Genomic DNA, 22245 nt, shown 5'->3' on the forward strand with positions numbered 1-22245 from the left:
GTGCACGTGAGTCTCTGTTTGTTGTGTCTTTTAGTTTTATACCCCACGTATGAGTGAAATCATACGATTAGCCACTTTTTCTGTCTGACTTATTTTGCTTAACACGATAATCTCCGGATCTATCTATGTTGTCGCAAATGGCAGTATTTCGTCTTTTCTTAAATTTATCCCATTTTGCCAAAGATTTCCCTGTAAAAATGATCTGTCTGTCCTTTTTGCTATGTGGTGTAGGGGTCTATAGATGGGTATTAGTAGTAGCTTTAGTTCTTCTTGTGTTGGGTGGTGGATTAAACTGTCTTCGTTATGTTACTTCATATTAAAAATGGAGTAAGTCAATAGATGGAAAAGATAATGCTGTTGGATCGATGATGAAAATGTCACACGGGCCAATGTTCATGATTGATCAGTAGTATAGAACTAACTTCTATTTAAAAATATAACTTTACACTTTTCATTCTTTTGAAAAGCTTCTTTTCTTCCCGAATGAACACTCCACGTTGGATTCAGTCATTGTCCGGTGATGGCGACCTTGGCTGTGAACTTCTGTCCATGGAAAAGAGCAACGTAAGTGATGGTGTTCCCATCCTTGGCTTGTACGCTTGGTTGTGTGTGGTCCCTGACGTGCTTCAACGGAGCGAAAGGCCATAGATAGAAAAATCAAAGCTAAGGACACAGAGTGTGAGCCACGGGAACGTGCTTAGGGCCAAGGAGTGCAAAAAACCCATTTCAGCACGACGAGAATGGTAGAAGGCAATGAATTTTCACAACCGTTTACCATTCCGTGTTTTCGTACCACAGTTGCTTTAAGCATTTCCAGATTGGTAGAGATCTAGGTTATTAATTGTTTAGAGGAATCTCGTAGCAGGCGGAATATACTGTCCGTGTCCCAGTTGTGGGGTGCCGTTGTTGTTTTGGGTTGTTTATGACGCCATGTGTGAAACTGGCCAGATTAAGGGAGCATGGCGCAATCACGGGCTGCCGTTAGTGGTGGTTGGTACTGTAAGAAGCCGAGCTCTGAGCTCTGGTCTAAAAGCTCTGTAAGAGATCAGCCTCGAGACACATCCTGGTAATCTCCAGGACCTTGTTCTCGGGAGGTGGGGACCCATGGGAAATGAAGGCATGAATGAATAAAGAAAAAGAGCGCCAAGCTTGGACCGATGATGAGATTGGAGGGTGTCTGAATCAAAAATTTTGATTAAAGCCATCTGTAACTCTGAGGTCCATTATTAAAAAGTGGCCTCCTTTCTCCTCTATGGAAAAGAGCTTAGGGCAGAAGTCGAGATCATTCAGGTATTTTGATCATTGGCATATACACTTTATGGGTATAGATTGAGTTTATCAGTGATAAAGACTTGAATCAAATTCATGATTAGCCTAGAGTCACACAACTAATGTTTTATAAATCAATTGAAATCTGGACTTTATTTTTTTTTTTAAATATTGGCATTTAATTCCACAGAATGAAGATCGTGGCTGATTGAATTAATCTCTACCGATGAAGATCTTGGCTGCTACCTTCGTGAGTAAAAAACCTTATGACTAAAGTAAATGAGAGTCGAAAGATCTTGTCAGTTGGGGTGAATTGTTTTTATTAGTGTTCATCGAATTATTTAAATCAAGCCATAGATAGATCCATAAAATGAATGTGTTACGAAGCTAAAGATTATGGTTACTCCAGTTCAATGCAATTGTGATTAAAAATAAGATGGGAGATATGATAATTTTCAAAGCTGATTAATAAGAATCCATGTGATTTTTGCACTGCATTTGATTTAAACATTTATTCAGTAATAAAGTCAGGGCCGCACTGTCCAGTGTGGTTGCCCCTAGCCGAAAGTGGCTACTTACATTTAATATAAGTAAAATGATATGAATGTTAAATTCAGTTCCTCAGTTGAACTAGCCACATTTTAAGTCCTCATCTACGTATGGCTGATGGCGACCGTACCGCGGAGGGCAGTTATAGCACATCCGTGTTATCATACGGAGTTCTGTGGGGCAGCTCCCCACTCGGGAGGAGTACATATGGGGATGGGAGGTAGTTGGAACAAGGTGTGTGAGAAGCAAGGATGTTATTGACCCGCACACAAGTCACTGAGAGCCACTGCAAAAGGAGATCTGGTCGACTGAGAAAAGATCTAGTTTATAAGGAAAAGCCTATAACAGATCTTGGTCATATTCGAGGATCTTGTTTTTGGCTTTTAAAAAAATATGAACATTGATTTTATTACTGTTAGTGGATCAATAAATGGATCAATAAACAAAAGTATAAATGAAAAAGACTGCTCGACCTGGATCAATGATGAGTACCCTGGGGTGTCTGAAATCAAGGATTTTGATTAAACCCTGTAACTCTGAGGTCCATTACCTAAAGATTCCTCTTCGTTTCCTTTTTGAGAAGTGAGCTTATGTCAGGAGTTAAAAATATGCAGGAGTTTGTTTTTGGGTTTCTGAGTATTATATTTTCACTAAATCAATGAATGAATAAATTAAGAAACATAAACGAATAGAGACAGGATGAGTTATTCCTGGTTCAAATATGGGAGTATGTAATGTAATATATACAACATAAAAATCATTGTTAATACGTTTCTGAAACACTGAGTTCCAGTAAAATAAATTTATTAAAGCAGACCTTTTTGGGTAAATAGCATTTAGATAAATGGATATAAGAGCCCTTGTTATTTTTCTGGGTTGGGTTGTTGATTCTTTGTTTTATTAAGAGAAGGGCAAAACATTTACTTAAATCGATTACTGATTAAATAACTGCAGAATTGAGAGAGGGCTACACACGGACCTGTGTTGAGAATGCGTCCCATGACCAGTTACGATGAATTCAATGACCTTCACTATTTTTTTAATTTAAAAAGAACAAGAAAAGATTATCTGATTTTTTCTGTGCCTAATGAACATACGGACAGGCATTAATGTTGGCTTGTTTCTATGGAGTCACAAATATTAAGGATGTTATTATTATGTATAAAAGAATAAGTTAATATCTTAATCAATTATTTGAAAGATGGCAAAGTACGGACCAACGAGGAGCATATGTTATGAAATAAGGGGGTGATTAATATAGTTCAACACAGTTGTTTTCCAAATGAGAAAGTAGACCGAGCCTCCTCCACTTTTGGAACGGTGAATATATGTAGATAAGATTTCTCATTCTGACTTGGTACAATTCCTTTAAAAAAATGGAAGATAAATGACTCCGTGTGTAACAGTATAATACATACATACATACATACATACATACATACATACAGGTTTGACAAATGTAGGCAATTGCTGAGAATGTGCTTCAATCTAGAATTCAGATGAACCTAAGTTTTTGTGAGCAAGATTCATTTAGAAAGAAGATATAGCCCTCATGTGGCAAGAGAGGGGGCGTATCAACAGATATGTGTGCTAATCATAGTTCTTATTCTTTTGTCTTGTGTTGGTTTCAAAGCCGTTCTCTATATCCCTTAAATTTAATATATGAATCATTCAATAAGCCATTCAGAGTTTTAATACATAATAAGCGCTAAGGTTTATTCCTAATCAGTTGTTGTTGACTTGATCAATTTAAAAAATCTGAATCTAGTCTGATCTATCTCTATCTTTCCATCCATCCATCCATCCATCCATCAGTCCATCCATCCATCCATCCATCCATCCATCCATCCATCCATTCACCTACCTGATTTAATCTCTTTTCATGTTTGCTTTGCATTCTACAGAATGGACACATAATGATTCAGTTAAAGACCGTAGAACCTTATGTAAGTAACAGTCAAAGGAATTGCTTTTGGTTTGGTGGTTTGTCACAGGTGTTAACTTTATTATTGAAGGGAAATAAATAGCTACATATATAAATAAAATGAATGAAGGTCATGTGCGGGCCAATTCAGCACATCTGTGGTCAATTAAGGAGAAAAAATAAGACCATTTTATTCATTTCACAGTTAATTATTCAATAATTAATGTGTGTAAAATATTATTCGATTTTAATTTTGAGTCATAGTCTATTTAAACCTCGCTCTGCAAAGACAGAGTTTGGTCGCATTCAAATAGTAAAGGGAAGTTAATATGAAGTATTATATTAATTTCTATAGGAAACATGGTCAATTAATGAAAGATAAATATATATTTCTCTATAGAATTACTTTCTACTGACAATATAGATAGATATATGGGTTGATATAAATATATATATCATTGGTGGGAAGTAATTCCACAGAGAAATATTACAGATATTCGAGGATCTTGGTGAATTAATTTTATTAGTAGTAGTAGTGAATGAATTAATTAATCAATTAAAACATGTAGACATGATTGAAGATAATGAGGACCAATCTTGGACCAATGATGACAACTGGTGGAGTATGAATCATGGAAGATGAATACTATGTGTCTGGAACTCTGAGGTCCAACACAACAAGAAATCTGGTCTGTACCTTCTGTCAGAAGTAAACGTATGGGCAGTAATCTGTTCGGAATATTCAAGGAATTTGTTCTTAGTTTTTGTATTTGTGGAATTTGATTCTATTATTATGAATAGGTCAATAAAAGAATCAATAAGTATATAAATAAATAAAGAGGGTGAAGCGTTGTCCAATTATGAAAATGGTGAGGCCACAAATACTATTAATATATATTAAAAACCCTGAAATCCATTAAGACATAAATGTCTTACAGGTATTGTCTTTTTAAGGATGATACTACAATGTAACTAAGAGTCTATGTCTTTGGTCAGTACTTTGTTGTTTTCTCAGGAAAAAAATATCACAACTTAATACATATTTAAGTGAGTAATAACATGAAAGGAGGAGGGCAGGATAAATGGAGGGAATACTTCAATCTCATTTGTTCTGCTTTGTATTCTTAGAATGGATGCTCCCTGCTGATTTAAGCGTCTTCTGTGGTCATGAGCTCCGGTCGCCTCCATGTGTTAGTTCCGTGGAGACCAGCGTGAGTACACAGTCTTTTCTTGGTTTGAGTAGTTTTTAAAGTATACTCACTGTTAAAAGAATCCAAGAAGGCTACCATGGCTGGGTGATAAGTATGACATTGTCATTATGTCATGTTAACATATGACATATGGACATCGTATTGATTTATCAATACTTGCAAAGTTAAGAATAATTAAGAAAAGCGATATAATCAAGATGGCAAATGACCTTATAGGTAACTATTAAGGATACTTAAATTCTCGTTCTTAAGTTTTTGTGATTCATGTTTATTTATTAGTAAAATGAGGAATTAATCAATAAACAAACTTAGAAATTAATGGAGAAGGGGAGGGCTGACCCTGGACCAATGATGACGACTGGTGGCGTATGAATCACGGATGATGAATACCATGTGTCGGGAACTCTGAGGTCCAACTCGATAAGAAATCTGGTCTGTTTCTTCTGTTGGAAATGGCCGCAGTGTGACAGATGTTAGTAGCATACAAGGTCATGTTTTCGGTTTTTGTGTTCATGGATTTTGATTTTATTAGTATAAGCAGATGAGCGAAAAAATTAAACGAATATAAGTAGATAAATATGACTAAGTGAAGAATGATAAATTATGAAAATGAATCAATATTTAAGTGACTGAGTAGATTAAATGCAGAAAGCAAAATTAGTGCAGATAAGGTCTCAACTTTTTTTTTAAATTACCTTCTGTGTTTTTCTACTTCACAGAATGCACGTATTGGAGCTGAGTTAAAGATTCTTCTATAGTCACGAGATGTCTGGTTGTCTCTCTGTTTGGTGCATAGAAACAAATGTGAGTTTTATGGGTTTACACTCTATATTTGAGAAGTGTGCAATATAATCAGAGAAAGCCAACCATGGTCTATTGATAACATATAGAATTGACATGTAACATTATATCGACTAATCCGAATATGAAACTTTGAGGGTGATTAATAAAAGAGATAGTACGGTATAGTAAGTGAACCTGTAGACAGAGGTAAGACTATTTAAGACTCATGTTCTAGGGTTTGTTGTGCTTCGTAATTACTATCAAAGCAGTGGATGAACTGACCAATAAACAAGGGTAGATGAGAATGGACAAACAATGCCAAACCTGGACCAGTGATGATGATGCCAAACCTGGACCAGTGATGATGATGATGGTGGCATATGAGTCATGGATGTTGAATACATGTCTGGAACTCTGGGGTCCAACGTAAAAAAAAAATCTAGTTTATTACCTTAGTTGGAAATGATTCTATAGATAGATTTAGGATTTCATAAGGATCTTTTTTTATAGATTTTGAATCTATTATGATAAATGAATCAATAAAGAATCCATTTACAACTATAAATAAATAATGATGAAAAGGTGAAGCATTGTTCAGTTATGAAAAAACGCAATAAGGCCAGAGATACTATTAATCAATATTGAAAAACTAAGTCAGTTAAGAAATAAATGGTTCGAAAGCGTGACCCAGAGCCAAGGATGTTACAGATAATGTAAATAATGGCCCATATTCTTGTTTAGGGTTGGCAGAAAGTTCAATGTTGTTAGTTTTTCTTAAGAATAAGTAAAATATATATTACCCCATATTAACATACAACTTAATAACTAAGCAATGAAATATGTCGCAAAGATCGATAGAGAAAATATCTTAATCATGTTATCATTTACTCTGCTCTACTTTTTAGAATGGACACACCAAAACTGACCTAAGCTTGATGTCCTGGTCAGCGACCTCTGTATTTTCCTGTAGGAGCGTGGAACCAACGTGAGTGACAGTGTTCTCATCTAACTTTTGTTGGTTTGTTTAGGCTATTCTCTGTAGTATTTTTTAAAAAGTATTCAATATAAGAAAAGAAACCAACCGCGGCCCGATGATTAAATTAAAAGTATACATATGACGTATTATTGAATTGTACACTTGAAACCTATATAATTTTCTTAACCATCGTCACCCCAATAAATTTAATTAAAAAAAAATTGGAACTATACGAAACATTATGGTGACTAATCTATCTTTGGAAGAATGAGGATGGTTAATAAAATTCAATTAGGCGACGATTGTAAAAAAATGATAAAGATATAAAAGATATACCGAAGGCTCTTGTCCTTGAGCTTCTGTGATTCACAGATATATATTGAGTTATTCGTAGTAGATGAATTGATGTATAAACAAATGTAGGTGAGAGTAAAGAAAAAGAGGCCCGAATATGGACCAGTGATGACGACTGATGGCGTATGAGTCATGCACGATGAATGCTATGTGTCTGGAAGTCTGAGGTCCCGCACAAGACCAAACCTAGTCTCTTTCTTCTCTTGTAAATGATCCTATGGATAGATGTTAGGAATATACGAGGATATTGTTCTTGTAATTTTAGATTCATGGATTTCTGTATTAGTATAAATGAATCGATGATAGAACCAATAAACAAATACATAACTAACTATAAACAAGGACAAAGCCTTATTAACTATGAATATATGTGGTGAGGCAAGAAATACCGTTCATATAAACTGAAGAAACTGATACAGGTTAAGAAATAAATAAACCAATGGTATTACCTTCTTTTCTGCATGTATGCTTATATTTATGTATAAGTTATGAAAAAGAATAAATACCTTTATGGCTGAGTAAATGAAATTAGGAAAAAAGCACCAATTTTAAGAAGGTCTCAATTATTTTACCATCTGCTCTGTTCCGTACTCCTCAGAATGAACGTGGTCAAGCCGATTTCAGCACCCTCCGTGCCCCATGGTTGCCTCTGTGTAGGGAGCATGGAGACCAAGGTTAGTCATACTTTGAACAAAATTCATGTCTCTGAGAGTTTTTTTCCTAGTATCCACTGTGTTTTTAAGAGTGTGAAATATGATCTGAGATGCCAACCATTGTGAATGATAAATATGGAGTTGATCTGAAGCACTATATTTATTTATATATGAAACACTAATGATAATAAATAAAAGAGATAGATATATCGATGTGGCAAATGATCCTATGGGCAGAGGTGTAGAATATTTATTGCTCTTATCCTTGAGTTTTTGTGAATCATACAGTTTTAAAAATTAATAATAGTGAATCAATGAATTAATCAACGAGCTTATGCAGATAAGAATGAAGAAAAAGATGAACATTTATTGAAAATATTGGTTCATTAAGTTGTCAATTTAGAATGGGTCATTTGTTTAAAGGTATTCATTAAATTTTAAAAAGTAATAAACATAATAAAAAAGTTAACTATGGCCCAATGATATACGATATGAATGAAACATTGTCGATTAATCAATAATGTGCAACATTGAGATTGATTAATGAAAGAGAATCAGTCTGTGTGAGAAATGATTCTACAGACTAGTGTTAGAGATATTTAAGGACCTTGTTCTAAGATTTTCTGAATCCTCTGTTTATTTAATTATTATTAATGAATTAATGACTTATTTGATACAAATGTAGAAACGAATAAAGAAAAAGAGTCCCAGACCTGAATAGTGATGACTACTGGTGGCATATGTGTCATGATTGGTGAAGAACATGTATCTGAAACTCTGAGGTCCAACACAGAACATAATTAGTCAGATACGTCTTTTGGGAACGATCCTGTAGACAGATAGTAGAAATATACAGAGATAATTTTCTTACTCTGGATTTATCGATTTATATTTATCATTAATGGATCAGTGAGAGAACCATTAATGAAGTACACTAGTCCTCCCTCACCTACGATTTCACTTTCTGTGCTTTTGGTACCTGTGGTTAACGGCGACCCCCAAATTTTAAACTTCTCCAGCCATTGACATCGTCTGCTCCTGACATCCAACCTTGGACATTGTCATGGCTAGATGATTCAGAATCACCCGAAGCAGACGATCCTCCTTCTGACTTCTTGTCAGAAGGTCAGTCGTTGCGTAACACTATGTCATGATGCCTGCGTCATTCACCGCACTTCATCTCATCATATGGGCATTATATCGACTCACATCATCACTAGAAGGATAAGTATAGTTCAATAACATATTTTGAGAGAGAGAGAGACCACATTCACATAACCTTTATTACAGTATATTGTTCTATTTGCTCAATTTTTAATTAATTATTGTTAAATTCTTATTGTTCTTAATTTTTAAATGAAACTTTATCATAGTGTGTGTGTATAGGAAAAAAACCTGGTTTCAGGCATCCACTGGGGGTTGTGAAATGTATTCCTCTCAGATAAGGGAGAACTATTGAAGAGCCAAACAGATAAGGAAAAAGAGTAAAGCATTGTCTCGCTGTGGATATATGTGGCGAGGCAAGAATTATTACTATAAATTGAAACTACTAAATTCACTTACTAAAATATTGAAAACATTGATACTTCTTAAGAAATAAATGTATTAAGGGTGTCACCTCTTTGGCTAAGGGTCATATAGACTCTGATAAGTACAAATCACTTCCAATTTGACATTGTTTCTTTTGTTAAGAGACAAAAAACTTACATTATGAAAACTAATAAATACCTAAATGGCTTAAATGTGGAAAGGAAGGATCAGTTCAGATAAGGTCTTCATTTTGTATTTTTCATCATCAGCTCTGTTTTGTGTTCCTCAGAATGGACATATTCAAGCTGATTGTAGAATTCTTTTCTGGTCACCGTCTCTGGAGATGCTGCTGCATCTCAGGTGAATAGGGACCACTGTAAGTAATAAAGTTCATGTCTTCATTTAACAGGTTTTTTGAAAAAGTACATGTACTGCATTCTCAAAAGCGTGAATATAATTCAAAAAGCCAGCAATGGCCAATGATAAATACGAGATTATTACCAGGCATTATACTTATTAATCCATTTATGATATATTAAGGATAATTAATATAACAATATGATAAATGGTTCTATAGATAAGATGTAGAATATTAAAGGTTCTTATTCTTTATTTTTTTTGTGGATCATAGGGTTTTAAAAATTAATACTAGCGATTTAAGGAATTAATGAAATAACATGCAGGAGGATAAGGAAAAAGATGCTGAAATATGCGCCAGTGATGATGCCTGGTGACGTAGGAGTGAGTTGCAGATGATGAATGTTATGAGTCGGGAACTCTTAGGTCCAAAACAGAAAGGGAAATAGTCCATTGCCTCCGCTCAAAGTGATTCGATAGCCTCAATTTTAGGAACATAAAGAGACTTGTTTTAAGATAGTCTTTATGGATTTTGATTATTTTATTATCAATGGACCAATTTAAGAATCATTGTATAAATATTAAGAAGTAGAGATGAAGAGCATGAAGCATATGCGCTCTTAATATATGTGGGGAGGCAATAAAATCCTTTCGAATGTATTGAAGATACAGAATTCCATTAAGAAATTTACCACTTAGAGAAATTCTTATTCTGGGTCTGAGCAAATATGATATTATCTTTTTATTTTATTTTAATTAGTTTCAAGTATATCGTACATTGGTTAGACAGTTGTATAGTTTATAAAATGATCCCCTACTCGCTCTTTCTCTCCTCTGACTCTCCACCCAGCCATTACCTTACTGCTGACTGCATCCCCTATGCCGTGCTCCCCATCCCTGGGACTATTTGTCAACTACTAATTCGTACTTCTTTAACCCTTCACTTCATTTCCCCAGTCCCCTAAATCTCCCTCCCCTCTGGCCATCACTAGGTTGTCCCTACATTTGTGAGTATGATTTTGATTAATTTGTTCTTTTCGTTTCTTAGATTCCGCATATTAGTGACATCATATGGTATTAATCTTTCTCTGTCCGACTTATTTCACTCAGCATAGTAACCTCTAGGTCCATCCATGTCATTGTGAATGGTAGGATTTCATTTTTATGGCTGAGTAAGATTCCATTGTACGTATGAACCATAACTTCTTTATCCAGTCGTCTGTTGATGGGCATTTAGTTTGCTTCCATTGTGCTGCCATGAACATAGGGGTGCATCGATCTTTAGGAATTACTATTTTGGTTTTCTTGGGATAAATACCCAGAAGTGCAATTGCTGGGTCAAAAGATATATCCAATTTTAATTTTTTGAGAAACCTCCAGACTGTTCTCCCATATTGATATGTTACTAAATGTTGGACCGCATGTAAGGTGGAGATAACGTCTCGATCTTGTTTTCCTGTTTTCTCAGAATAAGAACGCTTATGCGGATTTAAGCATCTGTAGTGTTTCTGTGCACCACGCCGGCCTCTGGGTGGGAACGTGAGGGCAGTGTAAGTCATCATCAAGTTCTTGTCTTGGTTTGGGTGGTTTGTTTAGGGTATCACTGTAATAATTTAAAAAGTAGTAAATAAAAGAAGAAAGACCAACCATGGCCCAATGATTAAGCTGACGGTGTATGAAACATTGTGTTGATTTATCTATCTTTGGAATAATGAGGATGATTAATGAGAGAGGTCTAATCGATTAGGCATTGATGCTAAAGAATGGTGATAGGAATAGTGAAGACTCGTGACCTGGAGATTTTGTCATTTGTAGATGTATTGAATTATTAGCTGTAGATTGATGAATTAGTATATAAACAAATGACATGAGATGAAGAAAAGAGGCCCAAATGTGGACCAGTGATGACGACTGATGGCGTATGAGTCATACACAATGAATGCTATGTGTCTGGAAGTCTGAGGTCCAACACAAGACAAAATCTAGTCTCTTTACTGTTATGCAAATGATCCTATAGATCGATGTTAAGAATATGCAAGGAGATTGTTATTATTATTTTAAATTCATGGATTTCTATATTAATATAAATGGATCGATGGTAGAACAAATAAACAATATATAGATAAAAAAGAGGATAAAGGTTTATCAACTAAGAATATATGTGGTGAGGCAAGAAATACTATTAACACAAACTGATAAAACTAATGGTAAGAAACAAATGGACCAAGGACATGACCTCTTTCTAAGGATCATGTAGATACTGACACTGTTATGTAATATTCGATTTTATGAGCCTGTGTCAGTCTCGAGTTGAGGATGTTAACTTTGTTATATATATATTTATATTTTCAAGTGTATATGTTCTGAAAAATTAACAAATATTTAAGTAACTGGATATACGAAGCGAGGAAGACGATGACTAAAGGAGAGAAGGTTTCAGTTTTTAATGATCTGCTCTGTCCTGTGCTCCTCAGAATCGATGCACAGCTGATTTGTTTTCCATGGTAACGAGATCTATGGTTTCTCCTGTGGGTTCGGCATGGAGATGAATGTGAGTAAAGGTTAAAGTTCTTGTATTTATTTAAGATAAAAATTTTAAAGGATACTGTATTGTTAAAAGTGTGAAATAGAATCCAAAGGCAAACCATGGAAAATGATAAGTATGGGATACTTCGATGCATATGTAAAATATTGATGATAATTAATGAAAGCGGTATAACAATGTGGCCAATGGTCCTATAGACAGATGTGGAATATTTATTGCTCTTATTCTTGGGGTTTTGTGAATCATAGGGTCTCAAAAATTAACATTAATAAATTAAGGAATTAACTAATGAATTAACGTCTTCGAGAATGAAGAAAGAGAGGCCGAGATGTGGACCAATGATGATAGTTGGTGGAGTATGAGTCATAGATGATGAATATTATGTGTCTGAAACTCTGAGGTCCATAAAAAGAGAACTATCATCTGTTGCCTCGTTTTGAAGAGACCCTATAGACAGATCATTAGGAAAAGATACAGGACCGTTTTCTTGGTTCATTTTCATGAATTTTGATTCTACTGTAATAAATGGCTCAAAAAAGAATCAATGTCAAAGTAGAAATAAGATGAAAACCATGTCTACTCTTTACATATGTGATAAGACAATAAAAATTAATGAGTCGTGAAAATACTGAAGTTCATCAAGAAATGTAAATGGTTCGCATGTCTTACCTCTTTGGCCAAGAATGATACAGACAATGACTAAGAACGGTCTTATTCTTGGTCCTTGTCAAGTTTGACATTGATTTGTTACGAAAATTAATGAATATGCCCTCCATGTACTTTTAATCTGTACATCTGAGGAGTGTCTCTCAACCTGGTTATCATCTTCTCTGCTTTATGTTCTCAAGCTGGACACACCTGAGCTGATTAAGCCTTTGGCCGTGATCAGGAGCTCCGCTGGTCATGTGGAGGTACATGCGAGTAACAGTCAAAATTCTTCTCTTGGTTTGGGTTGTGTGAGTATTCACTGTAATATTAAAAGTAGTATTAAATATATTCAAAGAACACTCGTCATACTCTGAGCATAAATACAGAATTGACATGAAACTTTATATTGATGAATATAATCCATCAACGAAGCTGATTAATGAAGGAGGTATATTGAGACAAATGGTTCAATAGATGGATATTAGAAATACTAAGGATCATGTCCTTGAGTATTTATGACTTCACAGATATTTGTTTTATTATTATTAGTGAATATGTGAATTGATCAGTAAGTAGAGATAGATGAGAATGAAGAACAAGAGTCCCAAGCCTGGACCAGTGATGACGACTGGTGGCATGTGCTTCATATATGGTGAATGCTAATGTGTCTGGAATTCTGAAGTCCAACACAAAGAGAGCTAGTCTCTTCCCTCCGTTTGAAACTGTTCCTATAGACAGATGTCAGGAATATACAAGGCTCTTGTTCTTGGCCTTTGTGTTCATAAATTTTATGAAATATTATTAAAGAATAAATGACAATCAGTGAACAAATAAAGATGAAGAGAGTGAAGTATGGTTCATTGATAAAATGCATAGTAAAGAAAAATAATACTAATGTAGATTGAAATCGATATTAAATGGATCGAGTGTATTATATCTTTGACTAAGGATGATATATAGAACGATAAATAATAGTTACTGCTCTGAGTCAGTTACGACTCTGATGTTTAATTTATGAAGAGAAGGACAAATATTACCATTCATCAATAAAGGACTACGTTACATGAATGGTGGAAATGATGGATCAATAATAGAGAGACCATCTCACTCTCTTGATTTGTCTGTTCAGAACAGGTGCTCCAGGCTGATTTCCATTTCTACCGTGATCAAGGTCGTCATGCTGCCTTTGTGTAGGGAGAGAAGCCAGTGTGAGTTATGGACCGCGTTCTCGTCTTGGTTTGGGTCTTTCCTTAAAAGATATTCGTGATATTAATACAAGTGATAAATATAATTGAACAGTTAACTCTGTCCAAATATAATGTGAAATATTAATGTTGGTTAATCAACATCGAAGTGGATTAATCAAAGAGATGTAGCCTACATGGGAAATGGACTCTGTTAGACATATTTGAATATATAGTACTTGGGTTTTGTGAATCATGCATTCATTATTTTATTATCTAGAAATCATCTATGAATAAATTATTTATTCAGTATAAATGTAGAAATAAGTGAAGGAAAGGAGACCCAAACATGGACCCATACTGACCACTGGTGGCGTATGAGTTATGAACAGGAATACAATGTGTCTGGAACTCTGACGTCTGACACAAAAATAATCAGATGACTTCCTCTGTTGGAAATGATACTATAAACAGAAGTCAGAAATATACAAAAATTATTATCTTTTTCATGTTCATAGATTTAGATTTTATTACTAATGGATCAATAATAGAGCCATTAAACAAAAATAAAAAGAATGTTAACTATTATCTAACTATGAACATTTATGGTGAAGCGAGAGATATTACTAATAAAAATTGAGGAAGACAGTGATTTCGCCTAAGAAATAAACGAACCGAGGTGATAACTCTTTGGCTAAAAATCCTAATAGACTTTGAGAAGCAAGAGTCAGTTTTATTTATTGTATCAGTCTCAAGTTTGAGGTTATTTTCTCTGTTAAGAGAGAAAAAAATCTACATTATGAAAATTTATAAATACCTAAATTGCTAAGTAAATGAAATGTTGAAAGCAGAGATCAGTAGACATAAGGTCTCAATTTTCTATATCATCTGCTGGGCTCTATACTCTTAGGAAAGGACACCCCAAGCCGATCTCAGCATCTTCCAGGTTCACACGTGTTTTTAAGAGCATGGAGACCAACAGGAATAATAGTCAAAGTTCTTGTCTTAGTTCCAGTATTTTTTTTAAGTGTATTCACTGTATCATTGAATTTGTCACTATCCCAGTGACAAATATGAGATGTTTTATATTTATTGATCTGTACTGATTATACTGAATAATGCATATATGAAAAACAGGATAATTGAGAGATATAGTGATGTGAGAACGAGTCTATATACAGATTATGGATATAAAGGCTCTTCTTGAGTTTTTATGAATAACAGGATCTTAAAATTATTAATGAATTACTCAATAGACAATGTAGAAATGATTGAAGAAAAGGAGGGACAAAATGGATCGATGATGACTCCTGGTGGCGTATGAGTCATGTACGATGAATACGTGTCTGGAACTTCAAGCTCCAACAGACAAGATATCATGTCCACTGTCCTGTTTGAAGTTGTCTCGATAGATGTCATGAATTGATAAGGGTGTTGGTTTCGGTTTATGTTCATGCATTGTCTTTCTATTTTTATCATCGTATCCATGAAATAAAAATAAATTAACATATAAATAAGTAAAGGTGAAGGTCATAAATTATTGGCCAAAAGTAAAAATACGTGGTGAGACAAGAGATACTATTATGTATGCTGAATCTACTCCTGTCCGTTAGGAAGTGGTATGGGTAACAAGATCACCATTATTTGTTTCCTTCGGAGAATTTAAACATTTTCCCAAATTGCTAGTTTCCTAGGTGACTGACTGGATGAAAGGTGGAATGCGAGGGTCAGCGGAGATGGGTCTCAGGCTTTTTTTTTATCATCTGCCCTGCTGTCCTCAGAATGGATGTGCTTGAGCCGATTTGTGGGTTCTTCTACCATCACGAGCTCCAGGGTTGCATCTGGGTGTTCGAGTGTGGAGGCCAGTGTGAGTACATCAATGTTCTCATTTCCATTTGGGTGGTTTGTTTAAGGGTATTCACTATATTATTAAAACGTGTGAAATACAATCAGTGGATGTCAACCACGGCCCCCAAATGCAATTAATATGAAACATTATGTTTATTAATTCATATACGAAACATCAAGGTCAATTAATGGAAGGGGTTGATTGCTGAGGAAAATAATTCTATAGACAGATGTCAACCATGGACTAATGATAAAGAGGTTAAAATGAAGCAAGTTGACTAATACGCATATTCAACACTGAGGTTGATTAAGAAGAGAAATCTAGACTAAGTCGTTCTTTAGAAAATGATTCTATATACAGATGTTCACAAATATTAAAGCTACTTAAACATTTATTGGTATATATTTATAATTAGTGAATTCATGATTTACCTCTAAACAAAATTGTAATTGAATGAAGAACAGGAGGGTGAAGCCTGAATCAATGTTGAAGACTAGTGGCATATGAGTCAGGGATGAAGAATGCTTATCTAGAACTCTGAGGTCCAACGCAAAACGAAATCTTATCTGTTGCTTCTGATACAAATAAAAAAAAAACAGTCGTTAGGGATACCCAAAGATGTTATTTTTGGGCTTTTGCGTTTCACAGATATTGATTGTTTATTAAAAGTTAATACAATAATAATTACATAAATATATGAATAAATGAAAGAAAAATGTAGTGGAGGAACTATAGCATATATAAGGAAACAGACGTCATTACCAATCCATTTCTAAGGACGTGGAGTCCATTAAAAATATATAGCGGCTCTTATACCTTAGCATAAGGGACATGTGGACGGATGGATGTAATTGTCGATGTTTATGCTCTGTGCTGTTTGGGTAGTGGGTTTTTTTTTGAAATTAATAAATAGAAAAAATATTTAATTTAATCAGCTGACTACATTAAAGAGGACTGAGCATGAACCAGTTTCAGGACAATTTTTTAAAAGTTTGAGGATTTTATATTCAGTTTTACAGCTACTTTTTATTCCACATAGGTTTGTACTGCAGGTTATAAACATCCTCTGTGGCAATGATCTAAGCTGTTAATTCAGTGAAGAACCCCATAAGAAGACGTAAGTTATCAACAGTGTTTAGATGCCGAGGGTTCGTGGTTGTTCTTTCTTTTATCTTTAAGGAACATAAAAGTTAAATGAAAAAGAGCCAAATATACAGTGCTGGAAGGAGATGTGACTTTGGGTGGCGAACACAGTGCAATGTACAAATGATACGTTATTCAATTGTACTCTTGAAACCGATATGGTTTTAGTAACCAGTGTCACCCCCAATAAATTTAATTTAAAAAAAGGAAAAGGACGCATGATGGAAGTGGAACGCATTCGGAATGTGTCTTATGATGACTTCGTTTCTGTGTCACCGAAGTCCATTTGAAAATTTGATATATTACACCTGTGGGAATAAGCCTAGAGCCAGTTTCGGTAATTTTCAAGAATCTAATTATGGAGTTTAAGGAGATTCTGGGGATTTATTGCATTATTCTAAGGGAGTAAATGAAAGGAAGTAGATGAATTAGATAGATAGATGGTAGATAGATAAAAGAGAGGTGGAAGATAGATGATGGGTAGATAGTTAAAAGGAAGTAAATTTGGATTAATTAAGAAAAAAATGTGAGACAAGAGTTTTTGTTCATGTGATTCTGGAGTGCTACAGTGTATGTATTATAAAGTCGTATACTTGAAACTTATATAATGTTATTAACCGACGTTAAAATAAATTTAACTAAAAAAGAAGAAACGTATAGTTCAAGGGTGTCACCTCTCCAGTGTAGAGCAGTAGTCCTCCAACTCGAATGAGCATGAGAATCACCTGGAGGGCTGGTTACACTGCACGCCGCCGGCCCTGCCCCTAGCATTTCTGATTGGGCGGGATTGATGTGGGGGCCAAGAATCTGCATTTCTAAGCTCCCATTAGTTCAGCTGGTGCTGCCTAGTGGGAGACAGTGCTTTGAGAATCACTGATAAAGCAAGATACACGTAATAATAGTCAATGCCCTTGCTCTGGGTCAGCGATGAGTTCCAGGCTGTTTATTTTATTAAGGAAAATAAGGTATCAAATGCAGTAATCAATAAATAGCTAAAAGTCAAATTAAATGAAAGGGAAAAAGCATGGTTTGATGGAGAAAATGTCTAAATCTTTTAACATCATCTTTATACTCTACAAAATGGATAAACCTGAACTGATTTAAGCATTCTGAACAGACTGAGCTCTCTAGGCAACCTGTCTGTTTAGAAACATATATTTCTTTTCTTTCTTTTTTTTTTTACTAAATTTATTGAGGTGACATTGGTTAATCAAATTATATAGGTTTCAAGTGTACAATTCAATAGTACATCATCTGTTTAAATCATTGTGTGTTCACCACCCAAAGTCAAATCTCCTTCCATCGCCATATATTTAAAATGAGGAAATGTTTGCATACATGAACAAAATTAAACAAAGACAGGCCAGTCCTAATGACAAGAAGCAAAGTTTATGATTAATTTGATTTAGCATTGCTTAGGATGATTTTAAAAACAAGTTGAGTCTAGGTCGCTCATTTTTATAGATTTTTAAATTTCTATTTTAGGTTTTCCCTAAACATTTTGTAATTGATGTACGCTATTTTCATTCTGAGGAAGGAGCACATAGGAGATGTAAGTACGAGTCAGCGTTTAGTTCTGAGGATGGATTCATTCTCTATACAGAAAGGATATGCAAATTATATGAAAAAGGCCAACCATGGACCAGTGATGTGAGTGGAATGCATTCTGAACTGTATTTTATGATCAAAACATGTATGACCTACTGAGGTCCATTACAAGAAAGGAATTAGGTGTTTACATCTGTGGGAATGATGAAACTTTGGATAGATATTGGTAATATTTAAGGATCATATCTCAGCCTTTGGTGCTTCGTGGATGTTGATTTTATCATAAGTGAATAAATGAAAGACTAAACAAATATGGTAGTATATAAAGATGAAGAGGGGGAGGCATATGCAGGTCACGTGAGGTTATTAGAGAGACAGCTTGGGACCACCGGAGTTCATTAAGCATCAGATGGACCAAGGGGGTTACATGTTGGGGTAAGAATGGTACAGATGGTGATACAGAGTAGTCTGTATTGTTGTTTTGAGTCAGTCGTGAGCTCAAGTGGTTCATTTACTACAGAAAGGAAGAAAAAATTACGCTACAAAATAATAAATACCTAGATGACTAAGACAATAAGAAAAGCATGCACTGATGGCAAGAATATCTCAGTATTTTATTATCTGTATTGCTTATATTAAGAATGAATTCATGAGCCGATTTAGTCCTTCTGCCATGGCCAAGAGCTTTTTGGGTGGTTTGCTTAATTAAGGGTAGTCACTGTAGACAGACCTATGAAATGTAATCACTGAAGGCCAACCGTAGCCTAATAATGGAACTAGTGTCTGTGTGAAGCATGACGTTGATTAGTCAATATTTTAAACACTGAGGCCAAGTAGAGAAAGTGATCTAGTCTCTGTGGGAAATAATTCTATCGACAGATGTCAGGGAGTTTCAAGAAATTTCTTGGGGATTTGGATTTATGTGCGTTTATTTTGTTTGTGAATTATGGAATTAATAAAAATAAATGAAGACTAAGAGGGCAAAACCCGGACCAGGAACGATGACTGGTGCACGTGAATCATGTGCAGTGAGCGTGATTGTATATGAGTGAGGCCCAACACAGGAATCTAGTACATTCGCCCTGTTGGACATGTTCGTATAGACATATGTCTTTTTCTTGGACTTGTGACTGTGGATTTCAAAAAAATATATATTATTCTAAAAGAAGCAATGGCAGAAAAAATGGATGGACAGATATGTAAATGGATAAAGGCGAAGAGGGTAAAGCATTGTTTATTATTAAAATATATAATAGAAAATTGGAAGGAATAACAAACGGACCAAGTACATTACATCTCTGACTAAGTATGATATAGACAGTGATAAGTAGCAGTCAGTTACTGTCAGAAATTTGACATTTGATTTATTAAGAGGAAAATAAGTAAATATTACCGTTATTAATTTAAATAAACACCTAAATGACCATATATACGAATGGTGAAAACCTTGGATCAGTGGAGAGAATTCTTACTCTTTTTACTACCTCCTCTGCTTGGTTCTCTTCAGAATGGATGCTGTTGCTGATTTCAGCTTCCACCATGATCAAGATTGTCACGTGGCCCCTGTGTGAAGAAAGAACCTCACGTGAGTAATGGTCAGAGACCTTGTCTTGGTTCAGATTGTTTGTTTAAGGGTATGCATGGTATTATGAAAAGGTATTAAATTAATCAGAAAATTAACTTGTCCAGTAATAAATATGACATGAAACATTGATTAATCAATAATTATAACACTGAGACCAATTAACAGAAGAGATACAGTCGGTGTGGGAAGCGATCGAGTGGACAGATGATAGAGATGTTCGAGGGTCTTGCCCTTGTGTTTTTTGTGTGTGAATCGTGTATTTTGTTACTATCAGGCAATTAATGATTTAATCAATGCAAATATAGACATGAATAATAAAAAAAAGAAACCTAAACCTGCACTAGTGAGGATGACAGGTAGCATGAGTCATGGATGATGAAAATAAGTGTCTAAAACTCTGAGACCCAATACAAAACATAATTAGTTCGACCCCTCTTTTGGAAATGATCCCATAGACAGGTGACAGAAATATACAAAGGTCTCGTTCTTATTTTGGATTCATAGATTTAGATTTTCTTATTATTAATGAATCAATGATAGAATCATTAAAGAAAAATTAATAAATCGATAAAGGAGAAAGTGAAGCATTGTCCAGCTGTGAACATATGTGATGAGGCAAGATATATTATTAATGAAAATTGAAAACGCTGATGCCCATTTAGAAATAAATTGATCAAGGGTGTTACTCTTTGGCTAAGGATCATGTGGACATGGATAATTAAGTCAACGTGTTTATGGAATTGTACACTTGAAACCTATATAATTTGATTAACCAATGTCACCCCAATAAATTTAATAGAAATTTTAAAAAGTCTATTTTTTATGGATCGGTTCCAAGTTTGAGGTGTTCCCCTTGTTAATAGATAAAAAAATACATATATATAATGAGAAATTAATAAATACCTAAAAACCAGAGTAAGTAAAATGTGGAAAGGAAAGGATCAGTTTATTTAGGTCCTAATTTTTTTTTATCAACTGCTCTGCTCTGTGCTTCTTGGAATGGAGGCGTTAAAGATGATTTCAGCATCTTCCAAGGTCATGAGCTGCTACACGAAGACCAGTGTACTCGCCACTGTTCCTTTTGGCTTAATTGTTTTTTTAATATTTGAAAACGGTTTTCACTGTATTATTAAAAAGTATTAAATGTAATCAAAGAAGGTAAGTCATGTCGGTGTTAAATATCAGATTAATATGAAGCATTATGTTGATTACTCCATGCAGGAAACACTGAGCTCGGTTAATGAAAGAAATTTGGCTTTAGTGGACATGACTGTATAGGTGGATGTTAGCGATATTTAAGAATCTATTCTTGTTTTTTGTGTGTGTGTGATTTATGTGTATTTCTTTATTAATGAATTAAACAATGAATAAATGTAGTCATTAACAGAAAATTAAGGCCAATCCTGGGCTGACACCGATGACTGTTGCCGAGTGGGGCATACGTGATGGTTAGGTGTCTGGAACTCTGGGGTCCAACGCAAATGGAATCCAGTCCAGTCTCCTTTTATGAAGTGAGCATATGAATGGATGTCAGGGATTTACAAGGATCCTGTTCTTGGTCTCTGAGTTCATGAAGTTTTGAAATATTATTATAAAAGATTCAGTGGCAGAATCCATGAACAGATGTATAAATGAATAAAGATGTTGAGAGCAAAGCTTTGGTCATTAATAAAATATGTAATAATGAAAACGAATGTCAATATAAATTGGAATGATTCAAAAGGACCAAATGTATTATGTATTTGACTAAGGGTGATGCAGGCAGGTAATAGTTATTGCTCTCAGGTATTAGTTTAACATTTATTTTATTAAAAAAAATGTTACTGTAAATTAATAAATGCCCAAATGACTAAATGAATAGCGGAAAATATGGTACAATGGAGAAAACGTCTCCATCTTTTATCGTATTGTCTGCTCATACTTTTCGCAGTGAATGCACTGAGCGATTTTAACATCTGCTGTGATTAAGATCGTTATGTTACCTTTGTGTTCGACAAGGGACCAAGATGAAAACTAGCCAAAGATCTTATCTTGGTTTGGTTGATTTCTTTAAAACAGCATTCACAACATTATTAAGAAATAATAAATGTAATTTAAAAATTAACTATGGCACAGTGACACATATGACATGAAATAT

At 34.7% G+C, this 22245-nt stretch overlaps 1 long non-coding RNA gene, 14 other non-coding genes and 1 pseudogene across 15 annotated transcripts in view; all 16 read left to right on the top strand.

Moving 5' to 3' along the window:
- The window catches only part of LOC107196672, a 72844-nt gene that overhangs the window by 41873 nt on the left and 8726 nt on the right, over window positions 1-22245 (top strand). Inside the window, exons 10-25 of the long non-coding RNA XR_001518099.2 lie at window positions 468-564; window positions 1460-1519; window positions 3723-3764; window positions 4312-4431; window positions 4871-4953; window positions 5673-5757; window positions 6642-6721; window positions 7665-7740; window positions 11075-11156; window positions 12081-12157; window positions 13000-13062; window positions 13929-14007; window positions 15670-15850; window positions 16872-16949; window positions 18461-18527; window positions 20031-20108. This is a non-coding gene — a long non-coding RNA (uncharacterized LOC107196672). The remainder of the gene's footprint in view (window positions 1-467; window positions 565-1459; window positions 1520-3722; window positions 3765-4311; window positions 4432-4870; window positions 4954-5672; window positions 5758-6641; window positions 6722-7664; window positions 7741-11074; window positions 11157-12080; window positions 12158-12999; window positions 13063-13928; window positions 14008-15669; window positions 15851-16871; window positions 16950-18460; window positions 18528-20030; window positions 20109-22245) is intronic.
- Window positions 1151-1224, top strand: LOC112473932. Its single transcript, XR_003044215.1, has one exon. It is a non-coding gene; the product is annotated as a small nucleolar RNA SNORD113/SNORD114 family (small nucleolar RNA).
- LOC112473937 lies at window positions 2293-2365 on the top strand. The gene has a single exon (XR_003044217.1). It is a non-coding gene; the product is annotated as a small nucleolar RNA SNORD113/SNORD114 family (small nucleolar RNA).
- LOC112473914 lies at window positions 4341-4415 on the top strand. Its single transcript, XR_003044202.1, has one exon. It is a non-coding gene; the product is annotated as a small nucleolar RNA SNORD113/SNORD114 family (small nucleolar RNA).
- LOC112473915 lies at window positions 5295-5369 on the top strand. Its single transcript, XR_003044203.1, has one exon. It is a non-coding gene; the product is annotated as a small nucleolar RNA SNORD113/SNORD114 family (small nucleolar RNA).
- LOC112473921 lies at window positions 6088-6161 on the top strand. Its single transcript, XR_003044207.1, has one exon. It is a non-coding gene; the product is annotated as a small nucleolar RNA SNORD113/SNORD114 family (small nucleolar RNA).
- On the top strand, window positions 7165-7239 carry LOC112473919. Its single transcript, XR_003044206.1, has one exon. It is a non-coding gene; the product is annotated as a small nucleolar RNA SNORD113/SNORD114 family (small nucleolar RNA).
- LOC112473930 lies at window positions 8433-8507 on the top strand. The gene has a single exon (XR_003044213.1). It is a non-coding gene; the product is annotated as a small nucleolar RNA SNORD113/SNORD114 family (small nucleolar RNA).
- LOC112473949 lies at window positions 9960-10038 on the top strand (annotated as a pseudogene).
- Window positions 11501-11575, top strand: LOC112473916. Its single transcript, XR_003044204.1, has one exon. It is a non-coding gene; the product is annotated as a small nucleolar RNA SNORD113/SNORD114 family (small nucleolar RNA).
- Window positions 12483-12557, top strand: LOC112473917. The gene has a single exon (XR_003044205.1). It is a non-coding gene; the product is annotated as a small nucleolar RNA SNORD113/SNORD114 family (small nucleolar RNA).
- On the top strand, window positions 13411-13486 carry LOC112473923. The gene has a single exon (XR_003044208.1). It is a non-coding gene; the product is annotated as a small nucleolar RNA SNORD113/SNORD114 family (small nucleolar RNA).
- Window positions 14334-14407, top strand: LOC112473938. The gene has a single exon (XR_003044218.1). It is a non-coding gene; the product is annotated as a small nucleolar RNA SNORD113/SNORD114 family (small nucleolar RNA).
- LOC112473926 lies at window positions 15277-15348 on the top strand. The gene has a single exon (XR_003044210.1). It is a non-coding gene; the product is annotated as a small nucleolar RNA SNORD113/SNORD114 family (small nucleolar RNA).
- Window positions 16309-16380, top strand: LOC112473931. Its single transcript, XR_003044214.1, has one exon. It is a non-coding gene; the product is annotated as a small nucleolar RNA SNORD113/SNORD114 family (small nucleolar RNA).
- Window positions 20445-20516, top strand: LOC112473954. The gene has a single exon (XR_003044229.1). It is a non-coding gene; the product is annotated as a small nucleolar RNA SNORD113/SNORD114 family (small nucleolar RNA).

This window comes from Pteropus alecto, unplaced genomic scaffold, assembly GCF_000325575.1.
Source record: "Pteropus alecto unplaced genomic scaffold, ASM32557v1 scaffold8, whole genome shotgun sequence".
Lineage (NCBI taxonomy): Eukaryota > Metazoa > Chordata > Mammalia > Chiroptera > Pteropodidae > Pteropus > Pteropus alecto.